Source organism: Mus caroli, chromosome 1 (assembly GCF_900094665.2).
Source record: "Mus caroli chromosome 1, CAROLI_EIJ_v1.1, whole genome shotgun sequence".
Taxonomy (NCBI): domain Eukaryota; kingdom Metazoa; phylum Chordata; class Mammalia; order Rodentia; family Muridae; genus Mus; species Mus caroli.
This window is the reverse complement of record NC_034570.1, coordinates 177,783,782-177,799,473: the sequence shown is the minus strand read 5'-3', so window position 1 is coordinate 177,799,473 and position 15,692 is coordinate 177,783,782. Positions and strand designations below refer to the sequence as shown.

At 42.7% G+C, this 15,692-nt stretch overlaps 1 protein-coding gene across 10 annotated transcripts in view; it reads right to left on the bottom strand.

Annotated features, from left to right (window-relative positions):
- Esrrg (estrogen related receptor gamma) overlaps positions 1 to 15,692 on the bottom strand; it is a 606,111-nt gene that overhangs the window by 257,238 nt on the left and 333,181 nt on the right. The window contains exon 1 of one of the 10 annotated variants that reach the window (XM_029477739.1): positions 12,979 to 13,126. The exons of the other annotated variants lie outside the window; for them this stretch is intronic. The gene's annotated coding sequence lies outside the window, so the exon portion shown is untranslated. Of the gene's footprint in view, positions 1 to 12,978; positions 13,127 to 15,692 lie in introns of those variants that run through there. 10 annotated transcript variants of the gene reach the window in all.

Sequence of the window (15,692 nt, the reverse complement as noted above, 5' to 3'; positions counted from 1 at the left end):
CATTTAATTATGATTTTCAAACATGAAGTCTGTATTTTGGTCAAGGGTCATGACAAGCAAGAGAATTGTGGTCTTTAAAAAAAATGTAGGGGGCTGGTGATATAGTAGAGTGGCTAAGAGCATTTTGACTGCTCTTCCAGAGGACCTGGATTTCATTCCCAGTATCCTCATGGTGGCCCACAAGCATCTGTAACACCAGTTCCAAGTCATCTAACATCCTCTTCTGGCCTTCTTGGTCACCAGACAAACATGTGGTACATAGACATAGATGCTGGCAACACATGCACACGCACACACAAGTTAAAAGTTGCATATCTGTAACCCTGACTGCCAGGGAAGCCAAGGAAGAGGACCGACAGAATCAGAGCAGATGATTAAAGAAGATTTAAAAATACAATTAAAAAGTGACATTTTATGTAGTTCACAAATCAGTTCTTCCATAAGAGGACTGCAGACCAATAGAGAGCTACTCTTAACTATTATAGGTTACAATAAAGGAACTTAAGATCAGAGTAAGTCAATGAAACCTTCACATAGAACCGTTGATGTAATGTCTGTTTGTTTTAAAAAATATATAATTAAAAACCTCAGCTTACTAAGTAATGCCCTGATATCATGTAAAACTCCTTTAAAATGTATTAAGGTGGCCATTGTCATCCTATGTCAATCACCCCAGTACAGGAGGCTGAGGAAGATTGCTGTGAGTTCAAGGCCAGTATGGGTTCCAGAGTGAGACAAACTAAACAAATGCGAATCAAAGGCTTCATTTTATTTATTGTCTGCCTGTCGTTAACCTGTGAGGCATGCCTGTAAATATAAATAAATTCAATACAGAGGAAGAGTAGCCTAAGAAAGGGTTAGTGCCTTATAGAACCCACCAAAGACCTCACATTTCTAGGTCTAATATATATATATATATATATATATATATATATATATATATATATATCTGTGGGCATGTGTTAGGGTTTGAATCTAAAATATTTTGTTCTACCCACAGACTCATGATTTGAACCTGGTTCCCTAATCTATGGTACTGTTTTGTCAAGCTGTAGAGCCTTTAGGAGACAGGGCCTAGCTGCAGGATATAGGCCACTAGAGGTGGGCAGATGACAGTTATAGTCCAGCTGGTGTTCCTATTCATTTCCTACTTCCTGATCAGTTAGCTTACGAAGAGTGTCCACTATATGCAAATGCTGCCAAGAAGTTCTCTAACATCATTCCTACCAAGAAAGATGGAAATGCCTGAAGCCAGTAATCAAGTATGTCCTTCTTCAAGAAGAGGTCTGTCAGGTCGTTCTTCACAGGGATGGAAAAGTAACTACTTCAGCATCATTTGGGGCCTTTTTGAACCAATGTGCAGAAGAAGCTCCAGCACACACAAATCAGCCATGTGAGAGTCAGCCTGGAGCGTTGAACATTCGTCAAGCTACAGACCCACTGTGGTATAGGGAGTCGCAGCGCCAACTTCTCTGCATGGACACGTTCCTAGCAGTGGGGCTATGGGAATGATGGGCAGAATAAAAAGTCAAGTAAAGACCCTGGTACTGACATCTTCAGTCACAACCTCCAGTCACAGAGGGATAGACTTAGATCTGTTACCTTTGCTGTGTTGAAGATAGACATTTATAAAAGCACAAATAAAATGGAGAGATGAGGTGGATTGGAGATGATTTATCTTAGGTTTTTCCCACAGAGATGCTGGGTACCTAACACCATGGGATCATTATGATGGAGGGTAGAGAGACAGTAGCAAGCAAGAGTCAATGAAGATGAGCCTGCTTTAGGAAGCAAAAGGGAGAGGTATCAACCATGGGTGAGAAACACGGATGAGAGAGGAAAGGGCAGTTGAGAGACAGGTGAGAGGATGCTTAGGATAGAAGTCACTGAAAACATCGAAGCAGCTAAGGATACGAAATGAGAAAAACAAGGTCACTAGGCAATAGGAAAGCCCTGGCTTCTGTTAGTGGGTTGACAGCTAAGTGGATGCCGGTTACTAAGACAATATCTAGTTGTCTGAGGAAAGAAACACAATCAGGAGCATGCCTGGTTACAGATAGGCTCCGTGTTTTATAAGTCCAAAGGAGACTTGCCTGTGGAAGGACAGGAAGCAACCCGAGGGTTAGAGCCATTATTCACCTTTCATTAGCATTGACTCCTACTTTATTGTATGAATGTTTGCATCTTTTTGCTGGCATTGTGAGCAGGTGTCAGGGCCCTTTAACCCTGGGAAAGGAATGAGCTACTCACTTTTGTTTCCTATTTAATTTCAAACAATTATGGAAGAGCTGCAGTTGTCTTTTGTTGAGAACATTTCTATACATACATATATTTCCCAGATATTTAAACTTTTAAAAAGTTAAAAAAAAATCAGGAGTCAACACACTTACGATAATAATAAGCTTTTGGCAGAAATATCCCAGCACACAACTCTATGAACTAGCTATCCTGGAAACCCCAATTTTTGAACATAAATACTTAGGTTGGGATTGTATTTTACATAATACTATTCAAAATACCTGCCATTCTTAAAAAGCCAATGATAGATTCCCACTGTTATGTCCCTGCTACAATTACTTATGTTTTTATGTGCCCATCCATCCATCTATCCATCCATATCCACCTATCCATCCATCCATCCATCCATCCTTCCATCCATCCAGCCAGCCAGCCAGCCATCCAGCCATACATACATACATCCGTCTATCCATCTGTCTATCCAATCATGTATCCACCTACCTACTCACCCATCTGCCCATCAATCCATCTTTACCTTCTGTTCCTAACCTCTCTCCCTCTCTCCCTCAGTTCCCTGTCTCCCTTTGTTCTCCCATTGCTCCCTCTTTCTGGGTTCATCAGATATACCTCCATATTCTGCCCTAAGTTGTGGGACAAACAAAGAATCAGCCTCAGCGTATCCATTCTACTTTGTTACAAATCATTTTATAGATACATTTATCAAATGAACCAAAACAGCATTACTTCAATTAAGAGAATTTTTTAAAAGTCTAAATAAATAACAAAATGATACTTGTTTTTTTCCACTCACTTTACTAGTCTAATAAAGATGTGCAATAATTTCTAGCATAAATATACATATGCTTATAGCCATATGTAAGGAAATTCAATTGGAAAATTAAAATCAGGCGCACTCCTAATTTAGTGCCTTATTATCTTTGTCATAGCATGTGCACACAGTTACCTAATAAGTAAAATATGTAGAACAAGGCAGAAGAGCCCTGCCCTCAGGGGATTTATAATGTATTCTAATGTATTCTAATGGTGTGTGAAATATATATCTAAAGTCAGAATTTGTCAAAATTTTGTAACTGGGAGATGCTGATAACTATGTTGGAGTAGGTATTTAAAATATTCCTGCCACAGGAAAGTAATCTATGTCTTTATTTCATGATGCTCATGTGTTGCCTTTAAAAGCTTCCTCCTGCTATGCAAGGAAAACCATTAATGGGCCTAGAAATACACAGAAATATTTTCAACAAATACCATGGAATAATCCAGGCATGGTAGCAATGCCTGTAATTCTAGTCCTTGGGAGAGGAGGCAGAGGAGCACAAGTTCAGGGCCAGCCCTGGCTTATAGTGAGTGTGAGGGCAGCCTGGGCTACACAAAAATATAAAAAGCAACAATAGAAGTATCAAGAGTCAGCTGACTTTATGGATGTGTTTGTATACTGTGCCATTTCTCTCAAGACATGATAAATTTAGTACTTATTTCTAAAATTGTGTTTTGAAAGCTAGTAGGTTTACAAATGTAAACTTCAGGCCCTAAGAGGTGTGGTAAATACTCAGAGCCCTTGTCAGAGGTTCTGAGTTGTAGGCTTACCTCACAGAAGAAGATAACCATGTACATTCTCACAGCCTCTGAGGCCAGCACTTTATCTAGAAGCAACATCACTGATACCAACTGAGGACTCTGTAAAGGTGGCGATTCAGAAGTGTCATTGCCTACAGGAACCAGGTAGGGACCAGGCTCAAATATGGCGTAGTGGGTCCCACTCAGAGGTGTAGAATGGCAGCCCCATGGCAGAGCACTTGACTCTTGATACAGCCTTGGTGGCTCAGGGTTGGGTGAAACAGTCAGAGACACAGCAACGCTGTGTGCAGCCGGCAGGGAGCTAGTCAGTATAACCAGAACTACAGGACTGCAAAGGCAATGTCCAGATGCCTCTGTGTGGCGTGGGGTGTGGAGTTCCCCAAAAGACTTCTCACCATCCCTCAACTCCAGCATCCCAAAGGAACTCAGCCATTCCAGCAGAAGCCCCCACAGTTACCCTCACAAAGATTCAAAAGCACTTAACCTGGGGGAAAGAAAAACCCTTCTGGATGGATGAAGCCTGACCTGTGTCCACTGGTGAGAGCACAGTGAGACAATGTTCCAACACTAAGACACCACTGAGAAAAGGCCAGGCTCTTCCCCCGACATCATTGTTAAGCTCTTCAAGCCTATTCTTTGTAATTCTCAAAGCTGTGGAACACTCTTTGCTTGGAAGGTTCATGTTATTTGCCAGTGGCCTCAGAGAGAGTTTTATGAAGCAGGACGGTGCAGGGAGTTATTTTTCGCTCACCAACATCTCCTGGCTTTGGGACCAGATTCCCAAATCGCTGAGTGACCTGGCCTGGTGTCACATTACCCAAAGAGCTAAGAATGTGCTGGGGCAGCAACAGTACATGAAGGACATGTTTCCTTCCCTCCCTCCCTCCCTCCCTCCTTCTCTCTCTCTCTCTCTCTCTCTCTCTCTCTCTCTCTCTCTTTTCCCTTGTTCTTTGAATTAGACTGATATCTAGTGGTCTTGGAAAAGTAACAATGTAATCCTTGTGTTGTCCATAATTTATTGTATTTTGTAGTCAAAATTACATAGTATATTCAGAATTGCACACACATAACACACACACACATATATATGTACATATATATATATATATATATATATATACAGACACATACACAGACATATATATATTTCTGCTATTTCTAAGTTATTATTTCCATCCCTTTTAATGCTGAATAAGGTCACTAAAGGACCTTCCCTGGTCTCAAGCTGACCATTTAGATATCTAAATTTTAGATAAGAAAGCCCAGTTGGTAATTGGATTAAAAAATCAATAAGGGCTGGGTATAGTGGCGCATGCCTCTAATCCCAGCACTGGGGAAGCAGAAGCAGGTGATTCTATGAGTTCAATCCTAGCCTGATCTACTTGACAAGTTCCAGGCCAGGCAAGGCTACATAGTTAGACTCTGCCTCCAAAGACACCAAAGAAGCCAAACAACTGCCCAAGGCAAACCAGCACGCAAAACTCAGCAAAAGAATCTCAACCAAGAACAGACGAATCCCTTTCAAATACATACATCTTCTGTAACACTCATTGTAAAACGACACCGTTGACTGTTTCTGCTTCAAGATGAAGAAACTTAGAAATTAGATGGGTTTAAAAGGCAGATAAATGACTTCCAATGAAATTCATGAACTTTCTGTACAGAACTACCTTGGTTTTGGTTTGAAACTTCCCCTAGAAAAGCCATGAACCAGTTCAGGAAACATCTAGTATTATAATGTACTCCACAGCCAAACACAGTGAGTTATAGCTCACTGTGAACATGCTTTTGTATAAATGATATTAAGTAGTAGATCCAATCAGAAGGGAAAAATGAAAGAGAAACTAAGAGAACCTCAATTAAACATCCAATGGATAGAAAACCACTCACAGGTCCCCAGCAGGCAGGCAGCCTACCAGGGCTGTCATGCCGTGGGTAGGAGAGAGCTCTCTTTCACACAAGGGAAGTCAAACTTGGATGGCTTTTGAGGAGGCAGCTGCAGATGAGCTTGTTTTGAGGCTAAAAGAGATGAGATGAACAGTGGGGACTGGATGGTACCAATAGGATCATGCACCTTTAAAGTGAGAAGGCCTGTAGGAAGAAGCATTGAGTCCAGACATCCCTGCAAGATAGCATTCCCACCGCAGCGTGCTGAGGTATGAAGGGATTTTACACATAAGCACACCATAACTGTAATAGTAAAAAAGAATGAAAAGTGACTCGTGATTTCAAGTTTGACTTGGGGTATAATATTTCACTCCTACTGTTGGCATTTTGTCTAGGCTCTGCCCTATAGCTGCCTGGGAACTGCCAGGTGTGCCTGACTCACTATAAAAGGGGCTGCTTGCCCCCTCCTCACTCGCTTGTTCTCCTGTTCTTGCTCTCTCCTCACACTTCTGTTCCTTTATCCAGTCTTCCCTTTTCCCTCTCCCCGCTCTCTCCACATGCTCATGGCCACCTCTACTCGTCTTCTACTCCTCTTTTCTCCCCCTCTCCCCTCTCCCTTTTCTCCCCTCTCTCCTCTCCTCTCTCCTCTCTCCTCTCTCCCCTCTCCCCTCTCCCCTCTCCTCTCTCTCTCTGCCTGTCTCTCAACTCCCTTCCCCATGCCCTGAGTAAACTCTATCCTATACTATACCTGGCTGGTTCCTACATGGGCCTGCAGAGGCACCCCCTTCCCCACACCATACCTTGTCTTCACCAAACATATTCCTTCTCTACTAACTCTTTATAAAACACAACACATAGCACTTGCCAATTCTGTCCAAAGCACATGGGGGCATCATTTAAAGGTGAATGCATTCATCTTGTAAGAGTTACATTGCTTGGGAGTGGAATAACCAAGACTTGAACAGAAACCTACCCTTTCAGCCATTAGACCGGACATAGATGTTTGCACAATTTGATTCTAGAAAGCTTGATGCAAGTATTCTCTCAGGGGCAACCACATAGGTGTTCTCTCTGCTTGTCCCTCTGAGAGGTGGACTGTCTATAGAGTAGCCGAAGAGAGTTGAAGGCTGTGAACTACCTCACGTCAGAAGTCGACAGCCAGGGTCACAGTTTAACTCACATGTCAGTTTAGGGACTTGTGTCATGCATGTGAAGGCTCGCAGGGTTTCGTTACGTGGTGTGGCTGTGTGTTATGAATTGCCAAAGCTTCGAGAGGTTCTCCTGTGGCGCCCATCTTGTCACGATCCCATCCTCCCCCTCTCTCCCTTTAGGAATGAGTGTCTGTAGGTCAGTCTTCCAACCCTGTCTCTCTTCCCACTGCACACAGAGAACAGAATACCTCTCCCAAGACACTCTCGTGGCTACTGCCATTGTTTCCAAACAAAACCTCAGATGTCACCCACACAAAATGCAGACTCAATCAGTGACAGGGGCTGTGATACAGAGTTAAAGGAACTTTCTCAGTCTGCCTCCTGCAGGGAACATGGAGACGATTAATTAATTAAGCAAGGAGAGAATGAACATTTGTTATCTCAGCTTCATATTGTTGTATTTGTCGCTTGTACCATTATAAAATAGGAAACCACAGAGAAATAATGTCTTCAGACTTTAACTACTGCCTTTGGCACACAGGTACACATGAAGACCATGAAGACATGCGTGTGCAGGTCAGAGGTAGATGTCGGAAGTCTCCCTCGGTTGCTTTCTGCTTTACTTACTGAAGCAGGCTCTCTTGCTGAACCCAGGGCTCACCGATTTGGTGATTATAGCTTAGCCAAATTACCCGAAGGAAACCCTTTCTCTGTCTCTTAAGGGCTGGCATTATAGGATGGCTACCAGACCCTGCTGGCTTTTCCATGAGGTCTGAGGTTCCAGACTCTTGTCCCATGCTTAAGGGACACGTACTTTATCCACTGTGTTATATCACCCTAGCTTGGAAATGACATGTTTTTAAATTTACTTTTATCAATCTATCATTCATTTCCTCTTTTCCTACCATTGTCTGCCCTGAGGTTGCTGGCTGCTCGCTAACGCCACAGCAGAAGGTGCTGGGTTGCCACTTCTGTTTTCACCTTGATTTTGTCTGACAGAGCCAGTCTGATAAATTTTTTAGCAGGGAGCTACTGTTGCTCTTCTATGTAAATCGTTATAATACTTTGTGGTTCTCATTAGATGAGGGGTGAACTGTATAATATGTCCCTACAGATCCCCTTTGTCCTAGCCTGAGCCCATGCTGGGACCCTTTTCTCATTGCTGCCTCCACACCCAACAGCTGCTGGCAGCAGCTTGTAATCCTCAACTCTTTCCTTCCTAGAATGTGGGGACTACTTCTGTTAGGAACCCCAACATCAATGTGTCTGACTTAGTCTCCATCTCCTTAGCTCCAGGGCTGGCTGGGTACAACCCAAGGGTTCCCAGGGTCTCTAGCTATGACTGAGCCAGCACTTACTGCCTTGACATGGCTCCCTGCTCTGGTGACATGACTCCCTGCCCTGCTTCTGCATTCTCTCCATAGACTTCAGGCTCTTGAAAGTTTAGATACTACCTCAGCCCCATCCATCCTGTGTAGCCTAGCACAGTACCTCCTGTGCTTTACTATGGACTGAGTAAGCCTTAAATGGTAGTTTCTAAACTGTGTGTACTATTCGAATATCCAACACACTGACAAAGAAAAGCCTTGATGGAAACCCCTCTGCTTTGTTGGTGGTAAGGAAGTCTTGAGCACTGTGGAGGTAAAGGGGGAATCCACAACCTCCAAGGGCTATTGTAAAAAGTGACAAAAGAGCCTGAAGAACCACCCCCACCCCATGCAGCTAAAAGAGAAGGCACTGGTGCTCCTGAGAGTGGTGGAAAAACAGACAGGAGATAGCATTAGGTGCTAGGTCTGGCAGGGAACCGCAGATCACAAACACTCACATCAGTTAGGAACAGCATACTCTAAGAAGATAAATGAGAGCTTAAGAAGTGGGAAGATAAAAAGGGCACCACCAGGCAGTTTTTCCTGGAGGCTTGTCTCCACACCCAGTCATCTCCTCACCTTTTGAAGTTTATCTATCATTGCTTTGAATTGATCCTTCTTTCTTTCTGGCCAGGTACTATTGGCATGATCACTGGGAAAGGATATAGTTCACCCGAGGAGCTCGCCTACTCAGCCTGTAATGAGCGGTGGCGTGGTCTGTGACAGTTCTGTGTAAAAGATGACTACCATAAATAAGGTGCATTGTATATTATGGGGTAATAGAATATACAGCACTACAGATCATCTTCTCCAGCAGTGGTGATCCAGGATTTAAGTCCATGAGCGATGGCAGGCTGAGATGAAGCTAAAATTCTGCCTAGCAACTCATCCTATTACCCAATGGCAGCTTGGCAGTCCATCATGAGGCAGCTCATGAAGCCTGTCTCTGCAGGAGCTCAGGGAGGTCCCACAAACATGCATGACATCACAGCAGTGTCCAGGGGGTCATCTGAGGTTTTATACCATTTATCTTGCCAAGGAGGCAAAGAGGATTTTCTTTGCAATGTGTTATAGACTACTGTAAACAATTGATAAGAATCAGTTAGTGTGTGTGTGTGTGTGTGTGTGTAAAGTTAATATGAGCCTTGAGTTTGACCCCATTTCTAAATAATAAAGTGCTGATATGAGAATCAAGGACATAATGGCTTCTGAGTCTTTAAAGTGGGCATGTCCTGTTATTCATCTCTAGTCCCCACCTCTCACAACAGCACAGACCTGTGAGGATCATTCAGGCTCTGTTCCCACTCCACCTGCAACATTGTATCTTCTATCCACATAAAGTATTGTATCTTCTATCCACATGCAACACTGTATCTTCTGTTCTGATGACCCAGGGCTCTTTCCTTGAAGAGCAGACAGAGTATCAAATGTGTATGCTATTGATGCCAGATGGCATATAGCTATCTAGCCCACTAGGTCTCCTAGGCTCATGGTGACATGACTATAGCAAAGCAGGCATCAATAGTCAAATCTAGCAGTGCCTGAAGCCTGAAACTAAGCCTTGGCTGCCTTTGCCTTCTTGGGACTTGTTTCTACAAATTAATCATCAGAAAAGTGGTAAAAGGGTGATATTTGAAAGACACTTGGGGTAGCTGGTCTCAGATCCATGGAACTTTAAAAATTCATCAAACAGAGATTATTGAAGGTTGTCATATCTTGGCTGTTTGAGAACAGCTTTTGATGTTTGTGTGCAGGAGTCTATCTACTCCACAGTGTTCCTAAGAAATGAGTGGTTAAAAAAGTATACATGGGCGGATGAAGTTATTCACATGCAATGCAGTAGATCTCCACAAAAGCTTCAAAGCATAGATGAACCCTGAAAGTTGTCTCTGTTTGAGACAAAAGAGGTAGCCTCTGGTACCTACATACATTGGTGCTCTGAGAAAGGATGCTCCTTAGGAAGGGGGTCACTTCTGTAGAGGAGTTCAATTGTAGACCGGTATCCAATCCTAACTGATAGATATATCTACAACCCAGTCCTTACACCTAAGGCCCAGGGACCACCATGGACGAGAGAACAGGAAGATTGTAAGAGATTGCAGGGGCAGAGGACTAGGACATCTGGTGTAAGATAGTGTCTCCTAGAACTGACAGAGCAGCTGATCCATGAAATCTCAGAACATGGCTGCCGAAAGAAAACCTGAACAGTGATTGTACCAGTAGACATGCCAAAGTTGGTAGAGGAAAATATCACAAGGCCCCACCCCTAAGTCAAGAGCTATAGTCAATTAATGGATGTTGAGGTAGACAGAGAGATTCAGCCTTCTCCAGCAAAGAGACCCAATAGGTTATCCAATCCCATGAAGTAAACCCTTAACGTGTGTGTGTGTGTGTGGTGTGTGTGTGTGTGTGTGTGTGTGTGTGTATGTGAAAATAAAGAAGAGGAAATGAGAGAGTGGTAAAAAGAGATCTAGAGGAAGAGAGGCAAAAGTAGACTTAATCTAAATAGAGTGCTCATGCATGGAAATTTCACAAGTAAAACAAGAAAAACAAGCTTTTACTTTCTTGTACACATTGTATAATTATAAGCTTATATTTTTAATGGAAATACATCCATATTTATATTAAATATATTACATTAAATATATATTAAAATTTACCACTTCTTCCTGGATATTTACTCCCAGATGTTGAGCAAATTATAATTATCTTAAAGATTACAAAAATGAAGGCAATATGCATACAGGTAGATATTAGAAGGATAGAATAAAAGGCTAGGATTTGGATTCCAGCATTGGAGCAATAACCTTGTCCAACTGGCTTTCCCCCCTAAGACTCCTCTTGTGCACAGTGAAAATGCCAGTGCACCCTCTGTGTGCATGAAAGATCATGGAAGGTCAGTGAATCCCACTGCAGTACATCTACCCTGCCCGGAAGTAGCACTGTGGACTGCTTCTCCTGTCCTGTCTTCAACATAAAGCAGTTGAGAGCTTCTTTAAGAAGAGTTAAATGAAAGAAGAAGAAGAAAAAAGAAAAAAAGATTTTGTACACAGATCTGTAGGGTTTGGTTTTTTTAAGTGTATCAGAAGAGCCCACATAAAAACAAAAAACAAAAAACAAAAAACAAAAAACAAAAAAAAAAAAATGGTGGCTCATATGCCCTAGCCAGTGATTAAATCTTAATACAAGTTGACAGTTTTAATTTTTATATCAACATCACTAGGGCCTATCATTCACACTGCAGAGTCCAAGCTTAAGACATGTAATTTAAAAACAGCAGAAGCCCCAGCACAGGGCTGACATCCCTCAAATAGAAAGTGCTTCTGTGTGTAAACCTGGAGGAAGAGGAGGAGCCTGCAACTCTTCTCCTGAAAGAAACGCGCAAGATGGACCCCGGGAACACCAGGATGTTGGTGAGTTTCAGTTATCCATAATTTAAGAGGGTTTCTCATAGAATCTGAAGCATCTGGACACAAAGCTAAGTTAAGCTAAGCCATGGTTAAAGTTGCTGAAAACCAGTCAGGTACTGCGCACACAGCATCTTCTTAGTGGTCATAGGAACTGTGCATCTTTGATCCTCATTATCTTCCTTTTACCTCAGAGAAAACTACAGCAAAGCAGACCTGGGACACCCACGCCTTTAACTCCATTTCTCCANATTCGAACAAACCATACAATGGCAGTGGGGTTCCACATAAGAGAAGCCAGTATCGGAGGGAAGAGGACTACCAGTGGGAAGAGGAAGCATGAAGGTAAGTCCCTAGACTCAGGGACTTTCTCACACATCGCAAGCCCTTCCTACATTGTCTGCAGCACGGGAGATTAGAATGTTTTCAGAAATAAAGCACTCTCACTTTATGTGTTCATGACTAAGGGTTAGGCTTTCATTAAGATCAACATGTTATCAATATGGGTCTCATATGTTTTATCTCAGTTCTAAATTTAACCAGCAAATAAATTTTAAAGAAAACAACCCTGCAATTCCATCTAACAATGCGCACCAAGCACTTGCTCTCTGATCTCAGTAACCAATGTCAGTATCTTACCCTGAACAAGTAGCAGATATAGCCCTATTGTGGACAGTGGATTCGTCAATGAGAGTAACATGCTAGTCTTTTCATTCCCAGACTATGCAATATGTCCATTCTTCCACTCAGAAAATATGTGTTCAGCTTCTATGATGCACTACTTTGCTCAACATTAGGGAGACATCCCAGAAAAGAAAATAAAGAATAATAATCTCTTGTCTTTTGCCCTAATTCTCCTTAGAGAGTAAGAATAGAGAAATTTAGCAAACACCCTTAACTTTTTTTTTTCCTTCCCAGAACATCAGGCTTTTTTGTTTTGATTTTAAGCAGATAATAAACGGCTTATTTGCAAGCTTTCAAAACAGCCTTAGTTCACAATACCCAGTAAGAGATCTTACCACATGAATAAGTGCTGAGTGGGTCCATGAACAGATCAGCTAAGATTTTTATCTGGGGGCCTTTACATTCCTATTGTTAACTCAAACAGCCTTCAAAACAGTTTAAGTCTTAGTAAGCTAATTCAAGTGAGCAGAAGCAAGTCAGTCAACATCCATACCCCCTGAAGCCCCAGTGCAAAGGAGACCACCCACCTCTCCATGCACAAATATGCCCCTCTTTGCTTCTGCCTCCTTCTGTAGCAACCTGAGAAAATCAAGCATGTCTGCCGGTAAGGCAAAAATCCCAGAGGAAACGGAACACCTGATTCTTTACCTGGTTTCTAGATGGTTCTTAGGAACTGCTAACTTGCAGAGCAGGAGACAGACTGCGGATTCATATTTGTGTCCCGCACAGTGTAGACACACACCATGGGCAAATGTCGATTGCACAGTGACTTGCCTCTGAAGGTCATCAAGTCTCACTGGAGGTCACCTGGCCTTGCTGGCACCTTGGCAGACCAAGGAGAGGGTTTTTGCTTTGTTTTTGCTTTGTTTTTTTGGTTTTTGTTTTTGTTTGTTTATTTAATTGTTTTGTTCTTGTTTGTTTTGTTTTGTTTTTCAAAAGACAAAGGAGAATTTTGCAACAATCAACCTTAATAAGCTTTTAAAAATCTAGGTTTCTTTTTGCACAATAATTATGACCTACTATTTCTTAAGCTTTAAACAAAAGTGTGACTTCACATCTGTTCCCGTTATTTGTTATATTTGTGTGAGAGCAAACAGGAGCAGATTACAAAGCCCCTGTCCTTTAGACAAAGCGCACAGGCACGTACATGTAATGAGGCTGGTGGCGTTCTCCTGTACACTGTGTGGCACCTGGGCCCAGGGACAGCCCTGCCCTTGTTACAGGATGACAGAGTAAGCTCTTCATGGCACTGCCACTTGTGAGTAATGGCACAATTCCTGCCTTCTTGGGCTGTTAAGTATTTTCTCTCCGTCTCTGTCTTTCCCCGTATATATTAATATCTAATTTCCATGTTGGTTATCAAAATGCAGGCAAACAGTTTCTCCTATTGCACAGGGAAGATAGAGGGCATTTCGGGAACTCCAGGGGAATTCACACCTCAATCAGGCTCCAGCATTGATTTATGTGAATCGATATGCATTTTTGCAAACAATCTTTTAGCTCCCCCTCCCCTTTTTTCGAAGTTAGCACTTAGCAGCAGAATTAGATCATTTTCATTAGAATGAGCCTCTGATTAACTAGTTCTTTATTTAAAAGAATACAAGTCCAGCTTTCAAGAATGTTATAACATTTTGTCAATAGTTCAGAATGGGGCTAACGATCATCGTTAATGAAAGCCCGACGCATGTTTGAAATCTCTATTCTGTTCCTTTATCAAACTCAGGGATGCCGGCAAAACCAGTTTGCAACAATCACTTTCTCCCTTCTTAAAAGTAAAGCAAGCGTGCCAGAGAAAGTAGCAGGAAATGTGTGGTTGAAATGTTTAACGTGTTTTAAGTCAGTTTAAAATGTTTAACATGTACTCTATCTTTTGTTCCTAGGGAGAATCTGGAGGAAACAAGTTTTCCTTCTATTTTCTTCTCAGTAAGAAATTTCTCTTGTGAGTAATGGAATGGTCACTGGTTAAGAAAGCTTGTTCTTCTTGTAGAAGACCAGAGCTCAGTTCCCAGCACCCCACAGCACGCACACCTGGCAGCGTAGTCACCTGCATCTCCAGCTTCAAGGAGTCCCATCCCCTTTTCTGGCCTCTGAAGAGACCCATATGTGTACACACACAGAGCCATGCACACATACACACTAATAAAACTTTATTTAAAAAATTTTTTACTTAGATGCCTCTTGTTCACTGTAAATATTCTTATCTACAGCCTTAGGCAGATGAGCAAAGGAAGGCATAGGTTGGTTCACTTCAGGTACTTATGGGGTGTGTTAGAACCTTCCGGAGCATGACCGGGGAGATGCAGGAGTTCCCTCTGGGAACACTACGCAGTTGGTTGTGGCATAACTCCTGCTGCAGACTGAAGAATACATGTCCTTGCATTGAGGGGTCTTATGTACCAATTGTCTCTTGAGCGAGCGCCTCCCAGTTCTGTTCCTTAAGAACGGAGTCTTTAGCACAGGTCTGTAGAGTCGCTGCCTGAAGAGTCAGGCTGATTCTAACTGCCAAGGCCCTGGAGGATGCCTGCGCAGACGACACTATTTTATAAGTAGCAGGACGACTGATTTCAATGTACACAGCATTAACGAAATGTGCTCTCACCATCAAGCTCCCTAGAAACTGCCCAGTATTCACCACTGACCTCTAGTTAACATGAGACTCTGGCTTGGGTCACGGTTAACCCTTAGGAAGCCACATTGCCTAATCCAGACTTTCTGTTTCTCTTGTGTTTAGAAATGCATTTCTCCACAAAGCTGAGGGACTCCTGTGGTCACAGTTTCGCAGGCTCCGTAAGTGGCTTCTGCCTCTGTTCATTACATACTCCTGACAGGAGTCTGACCCTCCAGGTTCCTTTAGGAGGGTTTCTTCTGTATAGTGGCTGTGAATGATCAAATTGCCTTGTAAACTCCTCCCCCCACCCCACCCACACAACAACGCTCCGCCCCATGAGAGCCCCGCCTTGTCACGTGCACCTTACATTCCTGGAGAGCCCCGCCCCATCGCGGTCGCGTGCAACTCATAATGGGTCTCTTTTCAATGTTAGGTTTCATAATGATGTCACAGCTTTCACACACATTCCATCATCTCTCAAATTATCGAAGCATTCCATGATCCTCGAGTTAATTTTCGTGGAAATTTTTCTCCTTTTAATTAGCATTAACACTTGTTTGGGATTAAAATAAGTTCTTTGCCAAGAACTTCATTCTTTCCCGCAGTAACTATACACCTGGGTTACTCTTCACCCGTTACCATAAAGAAAATTATAAGCACTTGGGAGGCAGAGGCAGGCAGATTTCTGAGTTCGAGGCCAGCCTGGTTTACCGCGAGTGAGTTCCAGGACAGCCAGGAAGAACCCCTGTCAAAA